The sequence below is a fragment of the Mustela putorius genome, unplaced genomic scaffold (assembly GCF_011764305.1).
Source record: "Mustela putorius furo isolate JIRA1106 unplaced genomic scaffold, ASM1176430v1.1 tig00003866_pilon_pilon_pilon, whole genome shotgun sequence".
NCBI lineage: Eukaryota > Metazoa > Chordata > Mammalia > Carnivora > Mustelidae > Mustela > Mustela putorius.
In genome coordinates, this window is record NW_025422018.1 from 327,934 (window position 1) to 345,620 (window position 17,687).

Genomic DNA, 17,687 nt, shown 5'->3' on the forward strand with positions numbered 1-17,687 from the left:
TATCCATTTTGACTAATTAACTTCGTCAGTCTTTGATTGGGGTTCACTAGAATCTATATATTAAGTGGAAAGAACTGACATCTAAAAAATATTGCTTTCTCGTGTATGAACATGGAATATTTATCTATTTAGATTCTTAGATTTCCTTCATTATAGTTTTATAGTTATCATCATATAAATACACCTTGGTTATATTTACATCTGACTGTTTCAATTTTTTTGGTGCTAATGTCAATTAGATTGTAGTTTTTTTTTTTATTTTTATAAACATATATTTATATCCCCAGGGGTACAGGTCTGTGAATCACCAGGTTTACACATTTCACAGCACTCACCAAAGCACATACCCTCTCCAACGTCCATAATCCCACCCCCTTCTCCCAACCTCCCTCCCCCCAGCAACCCTCAGTTTGTTTTGTGAGATTAAGAGTCACTTATGGTTTGTCTCCCTCCCAATCCCATCTTGTTTCATTTATTCTTCTCCTACCCACTTAAGCTCCCATGTTGCATCACAACTTCCTCATATCAGGGAGATCATATGATAGTTGTCTTTCTCTGCTTGACTTATTTCGCTAAGCATGATACGCTCTATTTCCATCCATGTTGTCGCAAATGGCAAGATTTCATTTCTTTTGATGGCTGCCTAGTATTCCATTGTGTATATATACCACATCTTCTTGATCCATTCATCTGTTGATGGACATCTAGGTTCTTTCCATAGTTTGGCTATTGTGGACATTGCTGCTATAAACATTCGGGTGCACGTGCCCCTTTGGATCACTACGTTTGTATCTTTAGGGTAGATACCCAGTAGTGCAATTGCTGGGTCATAGGGCAGTTCTATTTTCAACATTTTGAGGAACCTCCATGCTGTTTTCCAGAGTGGCTGCACCAGCTTGCATTCCCACCAACAGTGTAGGAGGGTTCCCCTTTCTCCGCATCCTCACCAGCATCTGTCATTTCCTGACTTGTTGATTTTAGCCATTCTGACTGGTGTGAGGTGATATCTCATTGTGGTTTTGATTTGTATTTCCCTGATGCCGAGTGATATGGAGCACTTTTTCATGTGTCTGTTGGCCATCTGGATGTCTTCTTTGCATAAATGTCTGTTCATGTCCTCTGCCCATTTCTTGATTGGATTATTTGTTCTTTGGGTGTTGAGTTTGCTAAGTTCTTTATAGATTCTGGACACTAATCCTTTATCTGATATGTCGTTTGCAAATATCTTCTCCCATTCTGTCAGTTGTCTTTTGATTTTGTTAACTGTTTCCTTTGCTGTGCAAAAGCTTTTGATCTTGATGAAATCCCAATAGTTCATTTTTGCCCTTGCTTCCCTTGCCTTTGGCGATGTTCCTAGTAAGATGTTGCTGCGGCTGAGGTCAAAGAGGTTGCTGCCTGTGTTCTCCTCAAGGATTTTGATAGATTCCTTTCGCACATTGAGGTCCTTCATCCATTTTGAGTCTATTTTCGTGTGTGGTGTAAGGAAATGGTCCAATTTCATTTTTCTGCATGTGGCTGTCCAATTTTCGCAGCACCATTTATTGAAGAGGCTGCCTTTTTTCCATTGGACATTCTTTCCTGCTTTGTCAAAGATTAGTTGACTGTAGAGTTGAGGGTCTATTTCTGGGCTCTCTATTCTGTTCCACTGATCTATGTGTCTGTTTTTGTGCCAGTACCATGCTGTCTTGATGATGACAGTTTTGTAATAGAGCTTGAAGTCCGGAATTGTGATGCCACCAACGTTGGCTTTCTTTTTCAATATCCTTTTGGCTATTCGAGGTCTTTTCTAGTTCCATATAAATTTTAGAATTATTTGTTCCATTTCTTTGAAAAAGACGGATGGTACTTTGATAGGAATTGCATTAAATGTATAGATTGCTTTAGGTAGCATAGACATTTCCACAATATTTATTCTTCCAATCCAGGAGCATGGAACATTTTTCCATTTCTTTGTGTCTTCCTCAATTTCTTTCATGAGTACTTTATAGTTTTCTGAGTATAGATTCTGTGTGTCTTTGGTTAGGTTTATTCCTAGGTATCTTATGGTTTGGGGTGCAATTGTAAATGGGATTGACTCCTTAATTTCTCTTTCTTCTGTCTTGCTGATGGTGTAGAGAAATGCTATTGATTTCTGTGCATTGATTTTATATCCTGATACTCTACTAAATTCCTGTATAAGTTCTAGCAGTTTTGGAGTGGAGTCTTTTGGGTTTTCCACATATAGTATCATATCATCTGTGAAGAGTGATAATTTGACTTCTTCTTTGCCGATTTGGATGCCTTTAATTTCCTTTTGTTGTCTGATTGCTGAGGCTAGGAACTCTAGTACTATGTTGAATAGCAGTGGTGATAATGGACATCCCTGCCGTGTTCCTGACCTTAGCGGAAAAGCTTTCAGTTTTTCTCCATTGAGAAGGATATTTGCGGTGGATTTTTCATAGATGGCTTTGATGATATTGAGGTATGTGCCCTCTATCCCTACACTTTGAAGAATTTTGATCAGGAAGGGATGCTGTACTTTGTCAAATGCTTTTTCAGCATCTATTGAGAGTATCATATGGTTCTTGTTCTTTCTTTTATTGATGTGTTGTATCACATTGACTGATTTGCGGATGTTGAACCAACCTTGCAGCCCTGGAATAAATCCCACTTGGTCGTGGTGAATAATCTTTTTAATGTACTGTTGAATCCTATTGGCTAGTATTTTGTTGAGTATTTTCGCATCTGTATTCATCAAGGATATTGGTCTATAGGTCTCTTTTTTGGTGGGATCCTTGTCTGGTTTTGGGATCAAGGTGATGCTGGCCTCATAAAATGAGTTTGGAAGTTTTCCCTCCATTTCTATTTTTTGGAACAGTTTCAGGAGAATAGGAATTAGTTCTTCTTTAAATGTTTGGTAGAATTCCCCGGGGAAGCCGTCTGGCCCTGGGCTTTTGTTTGTTTGGAGATTTTAAATGACTGTTTCAATCTCCTTACTGGTTATGGGTCTGTTCAGGCTTTCTATTTCTTCCTGGTTCAGTTGTGGAAGTTTATATGTTTCTAGGAATGCATCCATTTCTTCCAGATTGTCAAATTTGTTGGCGTAGAGTTGCTCATAGTATGTTCTTATAATAGTTTGTATTTCTTTGGTGTTGTTGTGATCTCTCCTCTTGCATTCATGATTTTATTTATTTAGGTCCTTTCTCTTTTCTTTTTGATAAGTCTGGCCAGGGGTTTATCAATTTTATTAATTCTTTCAAAGAACCAGCTCCTAGTTTCATTGATTTGCTCTATTGTCTTTGTGGTTTCTATTTCATTTTTTTCTGCTCTGATCTTTATGATTTCTCTTCTCCTGCTGGGCTTAGGGTTTCTCTCTTGTTCTTTCTCCAGCTCCTTTAGGTGTAGGGTTAGGTTGTGTACCTGAGACCTTTCTTGTTTCTTGAGAAAGGCTTGTACAGCTATATATTTTCCTCTCAGGACTGCCTTTGTTGTGTCCCACAGATTTTGAACTGTTGTATTTTCATTATCATTTGTTTCCATGATTTTTTTCAATTCTTCTTTAATTTCCCGGTTGACCCATTTATTCTTTAGAAGGATGCTGTTTAGTCTCCATGTATTTGGGTTCTTTCCAAACTTCCTCTTGTGGTTGAGTTCTAGCTTCAGAGCATTGTGGTCTGAAAATATGCAGAGAATGATCCCAATCTTTTGATACCGGTTGAGTCCTGATTTAGGACCGAGGATGTGATCTATTCTGGAGAATGTTCCATGTGCACTAGAGAAGAATGTGTATTCTGTTGCTTTGGGATGAAATGTTCTGAATATATCTGTGATGTCCATCTGGTCCAGTGTTTTGTTTAAGGCCTTTATTTCCTTGCTGATCTTTTGCTTGGATGATCTGTCCATTTCAGTGAGGGGAGTGTTAAAGTCCCCTACTATTATTGTATTATTGTTGATGTGTTTCTTTGATTTTGTTATTAATTGGTTTATATAGTTGGCTGCTCCCACGTTGGGGGCATAGATATTTAAAATTGTTAAATCTTCTTGTTGGACAGACCCTTTGAGTATGATATAGTGTCCTTCCTCATCTATTATAGTCTTTGGCTTAAAATCTAATTGATCTGATATATGTATTGCCACTCCTGCTTTCTTCTGATGTCCATTAGCATGGTAAATTCTTTTCCACCCCCTCACTTTAAATCTGGAGGTGTCTTCGGGCTTAAAATGAGTTTCTTGGAGGCAACATATAGATGGGTTTTGTTTTTTTATCCATTCTGATACCCTGTGTCTTTTGACAGGGGTATTTAGTCCATTAACATTCAGGGTAACTATTGAGAGATATGAATTTAGGGCCATTGTATTGCCTTTAAGGTGACTGTTACTGTATATGGTCTCTGTTCCTTTCTGATCTACCACTTGAAGGCTCTCTCTTTGCTTAGAGGACCCCTTCCAAGATTTTCTGTAGAGCTGGTTTGGTGTTTGCAAATTCTTTCAGTTTTTGTTTGTCCTGGAAGCTTTTAATCTCTCCTTCTATTTTCAATGATAGCCTAGCTGGATATAGTATTCTTGGCTGCATGTTTTTCTCGTTTAGTGCTCTGAAAATATCATGCCAGCTCTTTCTGGCCTGCCAGGTCTCTGTGGATAAGTCAGCTGCCAATCTAATATTTTTACCATTGTATCTTACAGACCTCTTTTCCCGGGCTGCTTTCAGGATTTTCTCTTTGTCACTGAGACTTGTAAATTTTACTATAAGGTGATGGGGTGTGGGCCTATTCTTATTGATTTTGAGGGGCATTCTCTGAACCTCCTGAATTTTGATGCTCGTTTCCTTAGCCATATTGGGGAAATTCTCCCCAATAATTCTCTCCAGTATACCTTCTGCTCCCCTCTCTCTTTCTTCTTCTTCTGGAATCCCAATTATTCTAATGTTGTTTCGTCTTATGGTGTCACTTATCTCTCGAATTCTCCCCTCGTGGTCCAGTAGCTGTTTGTCCCTCTTTTGCTCAGCTTCTTTATTCTCTGTCATTTGGTCTTCTATATCACTAATTCTTTCTTCTGCCTCATTTATCCTAGCAGTGAGAGCCTCCATTTTTGATTGCACCTCATTAATAGCTTTTTTTATTTCAACTTCATTAGATTTTAGTTCTTTTTTTTCTCCAGAAAGGGCTTTTATATCTCTCGAGAGGGTTTCTCTAATATCTTCCATGCCTTTTTCAAGCCCGGCTAGAACCTTGAGAATTGTCATTCTGAACTCTAGATCTGACATATTACCAATGTCTGTATTGATTAGCTCCCTAGCCTTCGGTACTGCCTCTTGTTCTTTTTTTTGTGTTGAATTTTTTCATCTTATCATTTTGTCCTTATAAGTGTATATGAAGGGCAAGTAAAATACTAAAAGGGTGTCAACAGCCCCAGGAAAATATGCTTTAACCAAATTAGAAGAGATCCAAAATCATGAGGGGGGAGAAAGGGAATAAAAATAGGTTCAAAAAGGAAGAAAGAAAAAAAAAGAAAAGAAAAAAAAAGAAAAGAATTAAAAAAAAAAGAAAACACCTAAGAAAAATATAAAAAAGAAAAAATATATATATTAGATAAACTAGTAAAAAATCGTTAAAAAAAGAAAAAGGTAACATTTAAAAAAATATTTTACCTGAAGGCGAGAAAATTAAAACAAAAACCGAAAAAGAAAAAAATTAAATTAACTGCAAGACTAAAAAAAAATCAGAGGGAAAAAGCCATGAGCTCCGTGCTTGGCTTTCTCCTCCTCTGGAATTCTGCTGCTCTCCTTGGTATTGAAACCGCACTCCTTGGTAGGTGAACTTGGTCTCGGCTGGATTTCTTGTTGATCTTCTGGGGGAGCGGCCTGTTGTAGTGATTCTCAAGTGTCTTCCCTAGGCAGAGTTACACCGCCCTTACCCGGGGCCGGTGTGAGTATTCCGCTCGGGTTTGCTTTCAGGAGCTTTTTTTCCCTGTTCGCTTTCCGTAGATTTCCGGAGGACGGGAATACAAATGACGGCCTCCTGGTCTCTGGCCTGGAGGAGCCAAGAGCCCAGGGCCGCACTCCTCAGTGCGCCCTCAGAGAACAGCGCCCAGTTATTCCCGTCTGCCTGACCTCCGGCCGCGCTCCGAGCTCACTGAGCCTGCGACCGATTCAAGGTCACCCCGAGCTGTGAGCTTACTGTCGGCTCTGTCTCTGTAGCCGGCTTTCCCGTTCCAATACCCGTAAGCTCTGCAACACTCAGACACCCCCGATCCTTCTGTGACCCTGCGGGACCTGAGGCCACGCTGACCCCACGTGGGCTTCGCCCCGGTTTAGCCTCTGGAGCGATGTCCCTCAGTGGAACAGACTTTTAAAAGTCCTGATTTTGTGTGCGGTTGCTTCGCTGCTTGCCGGGAGTTGGCCCCTCCCCCCGGGGTCTATCTTCCCGTCGCTTTGGATTCACTTCTCCGCCGGTCCTATCTTTCACAAAGGGGTTGTTTTTCTGTTTCCAGAATTGCTGTTCTTCTTCTCTTTGATCTACCGATGGATTTTCAGATGTTTGCAATCTTTAGATAAGCTATCTAGCTGATCTCTGGCTAGCTGAAGTAGTCTCAGCCTGCTACTTCTCCGCCATCTTGACTCCTCCCCTCCTAGGTTGTGGTTTTTATTTTAAAATTTTAATTTTTCTTTGCTGGTATGTAAGAGAACAATGAACTTTTTTATATTAACTTTGTTTCTTGCAAACTTGGTATAATAACATAATTTATAGAACTGTTCTGGTCAATTATTTGGGATTTTAAAAATTAACAGACATATCACTTGTGAATGAGAATTTTATCTTTTCTTCTCCAACATACATGCATTTTAGTTACTTATAGTGTCTTATTGCATTAATTAGGAACACCAGTATTCTGCTGAGTAGGTGTGGTGAGACAGGTTTTCTTTTCTTCCCTCATCCTCGAAGAAAAACATTTGTTTTCTTACTATTGGTTATGATGCTACTTGTAAGATTTTGGAGATTTTATTTATCAAGATGAGGAATTTCCCACCATTAGTTTGCTGAGAATTTTATCATGAGTGGATGTTGGATTTACCAATTGCTTTTTCTCAATCTATGAAATAATCATATGGTTTTTTTTTTTTTTTTGCCTACTGATGTGATGGATTACATTAACTAATTTTTAAATGTTGAACTAGCCTTATATGCCTGGGAAAATCTCACTCAATGGAGATTATAATTCTATGTGTACATTGGTGAAATCAATTTGCTAATATTTAGGTATGCGTGTTGATGAGAGCTACTAATCTATAAGTTTTTTTTTATAATCACTGTATTATTTTGGTAATTACAGTAATGCTGGCTTTATAGAATGAGTTAGGAAGTGTTCCCTCTGTTTTTATATTCTGTAACTGATTATATAGAATTGGTATAATTTTTTCCTTAAATGTTTGGCAGAATTCACCAGTGAAATCATCAAGCCCTAATCCTTTCTGCTGTGGATGGTTATGATATTGATTAAATTTCCTTAATTGAGATTGGCATCTTCAGATTATCTATTTCTCTTTGTTTGAGTTTTGGTCAACTGTGTTTCAAGGAATTTGGTCCATTTCATCTAAGTTCTTAAATTAGTGAACAGAGACTTGTTAATAATATTCCATTATTGGGTTATTAATGTTCATTCATGACATTTTTAGTGATGGTCTCTCTTTTATTTCTGATATCACTCTGTGTGTGTGTGTGTGTGTGTGTGTATTTTAAGTCTATTCTCTCTCTCTAACTCCATCTTTTTTCTTTGTTAGCCTTGCTAGCACTTTATCAGTTCTATTGATCTCAAAAACCAGCTCTGGTTTTATTACCTTTCTCTTTTCCTCTTTTCAGTTTTATTAATTTCTATTCAAATTTTAATTATTCCATTCTTGCTTATTGATTTAGGTTTATAATGGTCCTCATTCTCCAGTTTCCTAAAATGGAAACTTAGATTATTGGTTTTAGATCTCCCTTTTTTATAATATATGTGTTCAGTAATATAAATTTCCTCTTAAGCACTGCATTTATTGAACCCGCCACATTTTTATAGGTTGTATTTTACTCATTCAGTTCAAAATGTTTTTAATTTCTTTTGAGATTTCCTTTTTGACCCATATATGATTTAGAAGTGTGGTGTTTTTTCTCCAAATATCTGAGTATTTTCCAGCAATCTTTCTGTCACTGATTTCCACTTTAATTTCACTGTGGTCTGTGTGAACACACTTTGTATGACTTCTGTTCTTTAAAATTTTTGGTCCAGAATGCAGTCTATCTTGGATAATGATCCATATGAAAAAAATGTATCTTTTGCTCTTGTTCAATGTAATATTCTATAAATGTAAGTTATAGCAGTTGATTAATGATGTTATTCAGTTAAAATATGTCCTTACTGATTCCTGTCTATTATTGATAGAACTCTGAAGTCTCAGAAATAGTGGATTTCTTTATTTCTCATTGCAGTTCTATTACTTTTGCCTCACATAATTTATTTCAATTCCCTGTTATTAGGTACATACACATTACTTCTTGTGGAACTAACCCGTTTATCATTATGTAAAAACCCTCTTTATTTCTTTATAAATTTCTTTGTTCTGAAGTCAGCTTTGTCTGAAATTAATATGAGTACTTCAGTCTTCTTTAGATTTGTATTATTGTGTTGTGTGATATCTTTCCCCATTCCTTTAGTTTTCATTATTCTGTCTCTTTATATTTAAGGTAGGTCCCCCCCCACCGCCCCGTGGACATGATATAGTTGTGTCTTTCTTTTTAATCCATTTTGTCAGTGTCTATATTTTATTTGTATATTTAGATACATAAATGTCAATATATATCAATAATCACTTTAAATATATTTGAAGTTTCAAAAAGATTAGTGATATATTTAGATTAACATCTAATATATACAATATATATGCTTTTTATTCTGTCTTTATCAATTTTTTAAATATTTTATTTACTTTATTTGACAGATAGAGATCACAAGTAGGCAGAGAGGCAGGCAGAGAGAGAGGGAGGAGGAAGCAGACTCCCTGCCAAGCAGAGAGCCCAATGTGGGGCTCAATCCAAGGATCCTGGGATCATGACCTGAGCCAAAGGCAGAGGCTTTAACCCACTGAGCCATCCAGGTGCCCCTTTATCAAATTTTTTTTAAGATTTATTTATTTATTTTAGAGAGAGAAAGAGAGAGCATGAGTGGTAGGGGCAAATGGAGAGGGAGAATCTCAAGGAGACTCCATGCTGAGTGCAGAGCCTGAGGCAGAGCTCAACCCCATGACTTTGAGATCATGACCTGTGCTAAAACCAAGAGTCCAATGCTCAACTGATTATTACATACAGGCAAGATACCTTGCCTTTCTTCTTTTTTAAAAAGAGTCATTCAGTATTTTTTTACCTTTTCTACTTCAACTAAACATTTTACACAATTTTATTTCTCTCCTCACTTTGCATAACAATTTATTAACACCTCACTCTGCAAGAAGCATGATTAAATTTATCTTAGATCTTCATTTAGGGTCTCCACTTAAAAATCACTCTCAACCTTGGAGATCTTTTAACTTTCAAGTTAATCCATATTGAACCTCTAGGAATTCATCAGTATGGTTTAGGTGTGCCTACTGGTACTGACTCCAGAAGCAAGCTTCTGCATCTGTGCTCTGCTTCTTTGAATCTCTCTTTCTCTCTCCAGCTTTTCTACAAACACTTTGCCCTGTGACCTCAGTTCTTTGATGATTTTAAGAAGAAATATTGTGTTTCAATTTGTTTAGCTTTTGTTGTGAGAATGGGAAAGGAACTTCAAAATTCTTATGTGTTGGAGTTAAACTTAGAAGTTCTTGAACACTTTTTGTTCTCAATAGAAATAGTCCTATATTTGAAACTTAACGTGTCCCTCTTTTTTCATCACAACTTGCCTGCCTAATTCTCCATAGCTACAAAGCAGTGTTTTATTATTTCCAAGATGAATGTAAGGCACATGATACAAACATCAGTATGAAAGAGGTAATGCTTTATAAAGGAGCAATGTGTGAACTTTTTGAACATATTTATAACATATTAGGATTAACAGAAGACATAAGCAGATGACATGAAATTTTTAATGTAAGCAAAAACAACTTTTTTTTTTTTTTTTTTTTACACACAGTCATCTACATAAAACAGGAGACAGAGCTACTCTCTCTTAATTCAAGGGGGAAACCTTCCAGCAACCAACCAATATTAGAGTTTGGCTGCTAATACTATTTTCTGATGAGGTTGAGAATCATTTCATAGTCTATGTTCTTATCCATTTCAGTATAATGACTTGTATGAAAATGAACTCTATGGAAATATGGAGAGCAAAATTTTGACAATAGAATTCCATAAGGACACAGAAAAAGTCCTGACACTTCTAACACTATATGTTTTCTATATTTTTTCTTATTGATTCTTCTAAACATTTTGTATTAAGAAATGGCCATAAATTATTCGCCCCATATGGAGGCAAGAAAAATGAAGTCACAGATTGTCAAGTAATTTACTCAAGATTATAAAGACCATAATCCAAATTAAACATTTGAATAGAAATCCCCTGTGTATTTCTGTAACTGTCCGCTGCATCCTGCAGTGTCTACATGAAGAAGATAAAATAAAGCAAAAGAAAGAAGAAAGAAAAGGAAAGAAAGAGAAAGAAAGAAAGAAAGAGAGAAAGAAAGAAAGAAATAAAGAAGGAAGAAAAAAGAAAGGAATGAAAGAGAGAAGGAACAGAGGGAGGGAGGGAAATTATACTATTGCATACTCTGTGCTGAACAATAGCTGTTGAAAGGATTTGGAGGCTAACACAACCTATGGTATCCATCTCCATTTTAGTTTTTCGGCAAGGTGGGCTTTCTCTTGTTTCTGGTTACCTACTGAAGTTTGTAAGTACAGGTATTTGATACAGGTTTTAGCTGGTTAGGGACAGCTAAGAACTCATCTTTCTACAAATGGTTTGAAAATTTTGAGGGGAGCAAAGCATTTAGCACAGCACTTGGTGTTAATGTCATAGATGTGATTTAGTTTATCACTGAAGATGATTTCCACCTCAAATCCTTGAGAATTCTGGGAGGTACAATGGAAATTCTGATGAAAATCAATGAGGTGAGATCTAGAAAGAAAATTTGTGAAAATATTCACATTGTGATCTCAATAGGAAATATAGACAAGAATAAAATAATATCATGTGAAATACACACTTAGAGTGAAGGAGTAAGTTAAAAAAAAAAAAGAAAGAAATCATTCATCGGAATGTAGCTAAGAATATGAACATTGAAAATCTGAAGAGCAGATTTCAAAATGAGTCCCATACCAGTGCTAGAAGCTGATTTTTTAAATAACTATTTTTTTATTTATTATTTTGGAGAAGGGGGATGGGCAGAGGGAGAGAGAGAATCCCCAGCAGACTCCCCACTGAGTGCAGAACCTGAAGTGGGGTTTTATATCATGACCCTGACAAGAGTTGGCACTTAACTGACTGAGCCACCCACCCAGGTGCCCTGAAGCTGATTTTTAAAGTTTCTCCTGATCAATATACAGGTGTTTATATAGGCTACAAGTTCCACACATACACATTAGAATGTTTGAGGATAGGATGAGAATGTCACTCTTAATGACTATAATTTTTTTGGTCATGCATTATTTAATGACTCTTTGAGTCCAAGTTTCTTTATTTATAATTAACATTTTTTTATTCATACAGAATATTTTAATATTCTAACATTCTTTAATCTTTCACCCAACATTGATCCAAATAATGCAGTTAAGGTATAAGAACTTTAAATATGTGCTATAAGTGACAGGTTTAAGAAAATGGAAGAAAAAATGAAGAATACAGATGAAATGATGAATTCATTCCACAGAGAATGGTTAAGGCATGAAAAATAAATAGACATTATAGAACTAAAATATGCAAGATAGGAAATTATTAACTAAAGGAATGAGTTTAACAGTAGATTAGATTTAGCAAAGGATAGAATCAATAATCTTGGAGAAAGTCATTACAGCATATCTACATTGAAGGAAAAATAATGGGAAAACGAAGGGCCTAGGAGACAAGTGGGCTCAATGGATTACAAATATCACATTGGAGATGCCTTATACATTATTTGTTAATAGCAGCCTCACAGCCAAAATTGTGTTTGTCAGCCAGGTAATACCCAATATTTCAAATATGTATAATTAATGTGTTTGTCTATATATGTAGCAAACGCTGCCTTTGGTGGAATAAATTGTGCAGAGATAAGATGACACTGACACTGATAGATTTGAAAATATCCTATAAACTCTACTCTCATCCATTGTATGCATACTATTAATGGTAATCATTCAAACCCTGCACTTGATGAGATTATATCAACCTCTTATTAAGCCAAATCGACCATGCTCCTAAGTTTTACTTTAACTTGCTTCTACTTGAGCCAATAAATTTTATCATAATGATGTCTTATTGTAAAAATGAACTTTTTGTTTAACAATGTGCTCTCACACTTATTATTTTGTTTAATTCCTGAATATTTTGACTTATAATTAAGAGTATTATACACAGTAACATGAAGAATCTGGAGAAGTTTGCATAGAATAAACCAGGTTAATTCTTAGGTACTTGAGTAGCCTTCTTAACTGTATAAATGGTAGCAAATAACTATTTGACCAGATATTTCCTTTAGTAGAGCGTAGTAGAACATTCCAAGTAAAAGATTTGATCAAAAGTTTCTGCTAGTAATATCAGTTCTTTTATTAGACATTACCACCTACAACCATATGCAACAATTTAGACTTTGCCGAAAGGATGTTTATAGTAACTGTGGTGTAAGTTACTGTACTAATCTGAAACAATGGGGCTGTTTAAAACCATAAATCAATGAAAGAAATCAAACAAAGTGTTTTGGAGATATGTAGACATAGCTATGAACATAGCCAAAGAATGAGGTCAATGTGTGGTTACATTGCTTTCATGATAAAATATTTAAAGTCACTCTACACAATCTACTTCAAAGAAACACATACTGATGTTTCATGCTAGTTATTAAAACAAACAGTAAATTAGGTTCTAGTTGTTTCTACTTTCATAATCTAATTTATAAAATAAAGTTTGAATTTATTCATTTTCATAGCTTGAAAGAAACTTATCTTTGGAGAGCTATAGCTAGAAATGCTTGAAACAAAAGCCTGTAGATCAGTGTGGATATGGAACAAAATAAAATGAAAAAAAGGAAAAATGCCACTGCAGTTACACCGTGTAATGCCTTTATTTGATGCACATACTGCTAATGTGTCTAGAAACAAAAAGTAAATACAATTGAATCCTTAATGTCACTTTTTTAAAAAGAAAAAAAAATATTTAGGAAGTGCACAGTGAAGTAACATTTAAGTCCAAGTTAAATGGCCTAAGCCAGAGAACACTCTCTTTTATAAGAAATTATTTCTTATAACATAGAAAATACTTTGGTTTCCTTAGATTATTTTCCATTAAAACAACAACAACAACAAATTGCATTTCTCCTTGTTAGACTGCAGAGCTACAGACATAAGAAAATTGTGTTTATAATTCTTTTCTAATCTTTTCTTGAAGAATGATAAACGTTTATTTTTCTCTGCTGAATTTCTGACTTATCATTGAAAAGTTAGTTTAAAAAATATTCTTATTAAAAATATGTAAATGTTTGTATCTGCTGGAAAATTCTTGCATATTCTTGGCAATATCTAACCTCCAATAAGTGATATTTTTCAAGAAGTTCCAGTCATAATCAATCTCATCATCATTAATAATGAAATATTTAATGATTTAAATAGAAATATTGATATACTTAATTCCTTGGCTACACTGGTAAGAAAGACAAAGTTATTTTCCTAGAGCTGTAATTTATGGCACTTATAGTCCTAGTAAAGAAAGCAGGGTATAACTATATTGTAATTTCAGGAAATAATTTTTAGAAAATGGCAAGTATTAACATTAATATGAAATTCTACTACAGATAGTTTATGGTTATGTCATTGATTTAAGAATCAGAGCTGGTTCTATTAAAAAACAACTCTAGTTTTTCTGTATGTTTTCCATTGTATTGAAATTTCAAGGATTTGGATAGTGTTAAAATTAAACGTTTAGCACTCATAAGAACACTTGCTTGAGAGATTCAGCAAGAGTCTGGAGGAAATAAATTGAGTGAATGGTATGGCTGAAGAACGTGTGCTTTGAAAACCGCCCCTCAGCTCAGAAATATTAAATCAGAGATTAATCTAGTAAGTTATGTGGATTTTTGGTATGTGTGTTTATGCATTTGCACGTTACTGTTTATGTTTTTATTTAGTAAAAGTTTCATGTTCATTGTAGAACATAAAAAATATAGAAAATATAAATACACAAAATCATTTTACTTCATCCAGTAATATTTTTCTTTACAATTTAATTTTATTTATTATTTTTCTTAAAAATTGTTTTACAAGGTACAGATAGTTCAATTCCCAGATCCTCCTTTTTAAAGTTTGTTTTGGAATTGATTTAGGTTTACAAAACAGTTCCAAATATAGCATAGAAAAATCTGTTTTATAGACCCTTCATCCACCTTCCTCTATTGTTAGGACCTTATGTAACCATGGAACATTTGTTAAAAGTAGGAGATTAATGTGATATAGTAGTATTAACTGCACTACAGACCTCACTCAAATTTCACTAATTTTTCCACTAATGACTTCTTGCTGTTCCAGGATCCAGCACAGAATACTACATTGAATTTAACCAGAATTTTTCTTTTTTTGAGACCTCATACTATATTGTATTTGCTGTTATAGTCACTTTTTCTTTTCCTTTTTCTTTTTTTTTCTTTTTTTTTTTTTTTAGATTTTATTTACTTGAGAGAGAAAGAGCACAAGCAGGGGGAGAGACAAAGGGAAAAATCAGACTCTGCACTGAACAGGGAGCCCAATAACATGAGGCTCAATCCCTTGATCCTGAGATCGTGATCTAAGGAGAAGGGACTGAACCACCCAGGCATTCTTACCTATTTTTAGTTTTATAAAGATTTATTTATTTATTTTACAGAAAGAGAGAATGGGAGGAGCGGCAGAGGGTGAGAGAGAGAATCTTGAAGTACACGCCCAGCTGAGTAGAGGTGGAGAAAGGGCTGAATCCCAGGACCCCAGATTATGACCTACGTTGAAATGAAGGACACCTAACCAACTGAGACACTCAGGTGCCCCTGTAGGTGGTTTTTGATTTATTGATTTATTGATTTAATATTTTCTTTACCTATTTGAGAGAGAGAGTGCATAAGCAGGAAGAGTGGCAGGCAGGGGAGAGGGAAAAACATGTGCCCACTGGTCAGGGACTGCAAGTGGAGCTCCATCTCAGGAACCTGGAATCCTGAGCCTAATGGGAATGCTTAACTGACTGATCCACTTAGGATCCCCTAGATGGCTTTTTAAAATGAAAACAGCAATGTCTGCCCAGAGGAAAGGGTGCTGATTATATAATTAGGAAAGTGTCCTAGGGAAACAACTATTGTCATAAGCAACTTAAAAAAAAAAGTGTGAAAATGGAAAAACTGGATTTAATATTCAAGAAGAAATATACTTCAGTCAGTCCAAAGATGATGCAGAAAACTTGATGAACCTCAAGAGATGGCTTAGAGAGCGCCAGAAATGTTAATATACTATTGCGTTGTTGCAGATTAGGCTGTAGATGAAAGAGCAATCTAGTGCCGTCCTGGGATGAACAGAGTGAGGAGGGAAGAGGATGAAGAAAGAAATTTCCGTTTTCCATTAAGAAGTTTAATTTGTCTATACTGGCCAGAATTTAACCCACAGACACTTGGAAACGAAGCAAGGAAGTATGTTATACTTTAGCAAAGACACTAGTTTGATTTATCTCTAGACAAAATGTTTTTTCAAACCCCATATCAAGAATATTAAATCTTTTTCCCCAAGTTTATGTTTCATATTAAACTCTGTATTTTCTCTATTTTTTAAAGATTTACCTATTTGAGAGAGAAAGAGGGAGAGAGAGAGAGAGCAGGCATGGGGAGGGAGGGGCAGAGAGAGACAGAGGCAGAGAGAGGCAGAGAAGCAGACTCCCTGCTGAGCCTGGAACATGACGCAGGGCTCCGACCCAGGACCCCAGGATCCTGACCTGAACCAAAACGAAGAGTCAGAGGCTCATTTGACTGAGTCAGGCAGGTGCCCTAACCTCTGTCTATTCATCGGAATATATTCTTTTGTAATTTACTAAGATAAAGGCAATTGAAAATGCAAAACCCAGGAAAGAAAATGATTATTTCTCTTAATCAAAGGGGAAACAAAATATAATGGCCTGATAGAATTCATGAATTCATCCTTAAAGTTCAGGATCCTAATTTTAGAGTAAAATCAGTCAACATGATTATGTTTAAATGTTTGCTTGCTTGTTGGTTTTTTACCAAATGTTTGTAGTGTTTATCACACTGAAAAAACTGCATATCATGACTGTACAACTCAATGAATTATCCCAAATTAAATACCTTTATAACTGATACCAGGTCAAAAAACAGACTATTGACCCCATTCTCTAAGCTACATTTATTCCATCTCCTAATCAATAACCTAAATTCACCCCAAAGTGAACTGCTTTCCTAACCACTAGTAGAATAATTTGCTTGTTTGGCAAATAAATATAATTGAAGTCATTCAAAATGTGTACTTTAGTGTCTGGCTTCTTTCTTTCAATATTATTATATAATATTAATCTATGCTGTTCATATAGCTGCAATGAATTCATTTTCATTGCTTATGGTATCAATATTTTACAACTAGTCCTTTATTTATTTTCTCATTTTTCTAATATGAATATCTGTATAGTTAATATTTTCAGTTATTAAAGTACTGAGATCGAACCCCACGTTGGGCTCCCTGGTCAATGGGGAATCTTCTTCTCCCTCTCCCTCTGCTCCGTTCCCCTGCTCATGCTCTCGATCTCTCTCTCAAAAGTAAAGAAAAAAAAATACAGTAATGCTGGTATGAATGTTTTGCATGTGCTTTGGTTTTACATATGTATGCATTTCTGTTAGTATACACTTACTGCTGGGATTTATCATTTTATACTGTGACTATGTTCAGTACAACAGAAAATGCCAAACACTTCTCTGGAGGGAATATACCAATCCACATTCATACCATCACCGGTATTTTTAGTCTTTATAACTTTCTATTCCTGTGGGGCTATTGACATGTTATTGTGTTTTTAATATGCCTTTTCATGAAGAAAAGGCATATGATGAGCAAATTTTCATCTGTTAAGTTGTCAATTGGATATGCTTTTGGTAAAATGTTGTATAATAAGTTCTTCAAATATCTTCTACATTCAGACTCTCTTTTCTGTTTCTCAACAATGTCTTTTGATGTAGTAAATGTTATCAGTCTTTTCTTGAAAGTTAGCTTTTTTCTGTGTCTTCTTTAAGAACGTTTTCCTGAATCCACAAAGTCAAACCATTTCCATAATAATACTAAGGTATTAGTTGTTCTAGCTCTCCTAGATTTAGGAATATATGATGCAGTTTTTCAAAAGCTATATAATATGTGATATTTCAACAAAAAATCTCTTTTATTTATTAAGACAAATTTTCAAAAATGTAAACACTGTCATTCTTCTCACTAATGTTTTATTTTGAAAAATATTATTTTTATATTTATTCGTTATTCATAAAAGTGCTATTTCTGGTTAAA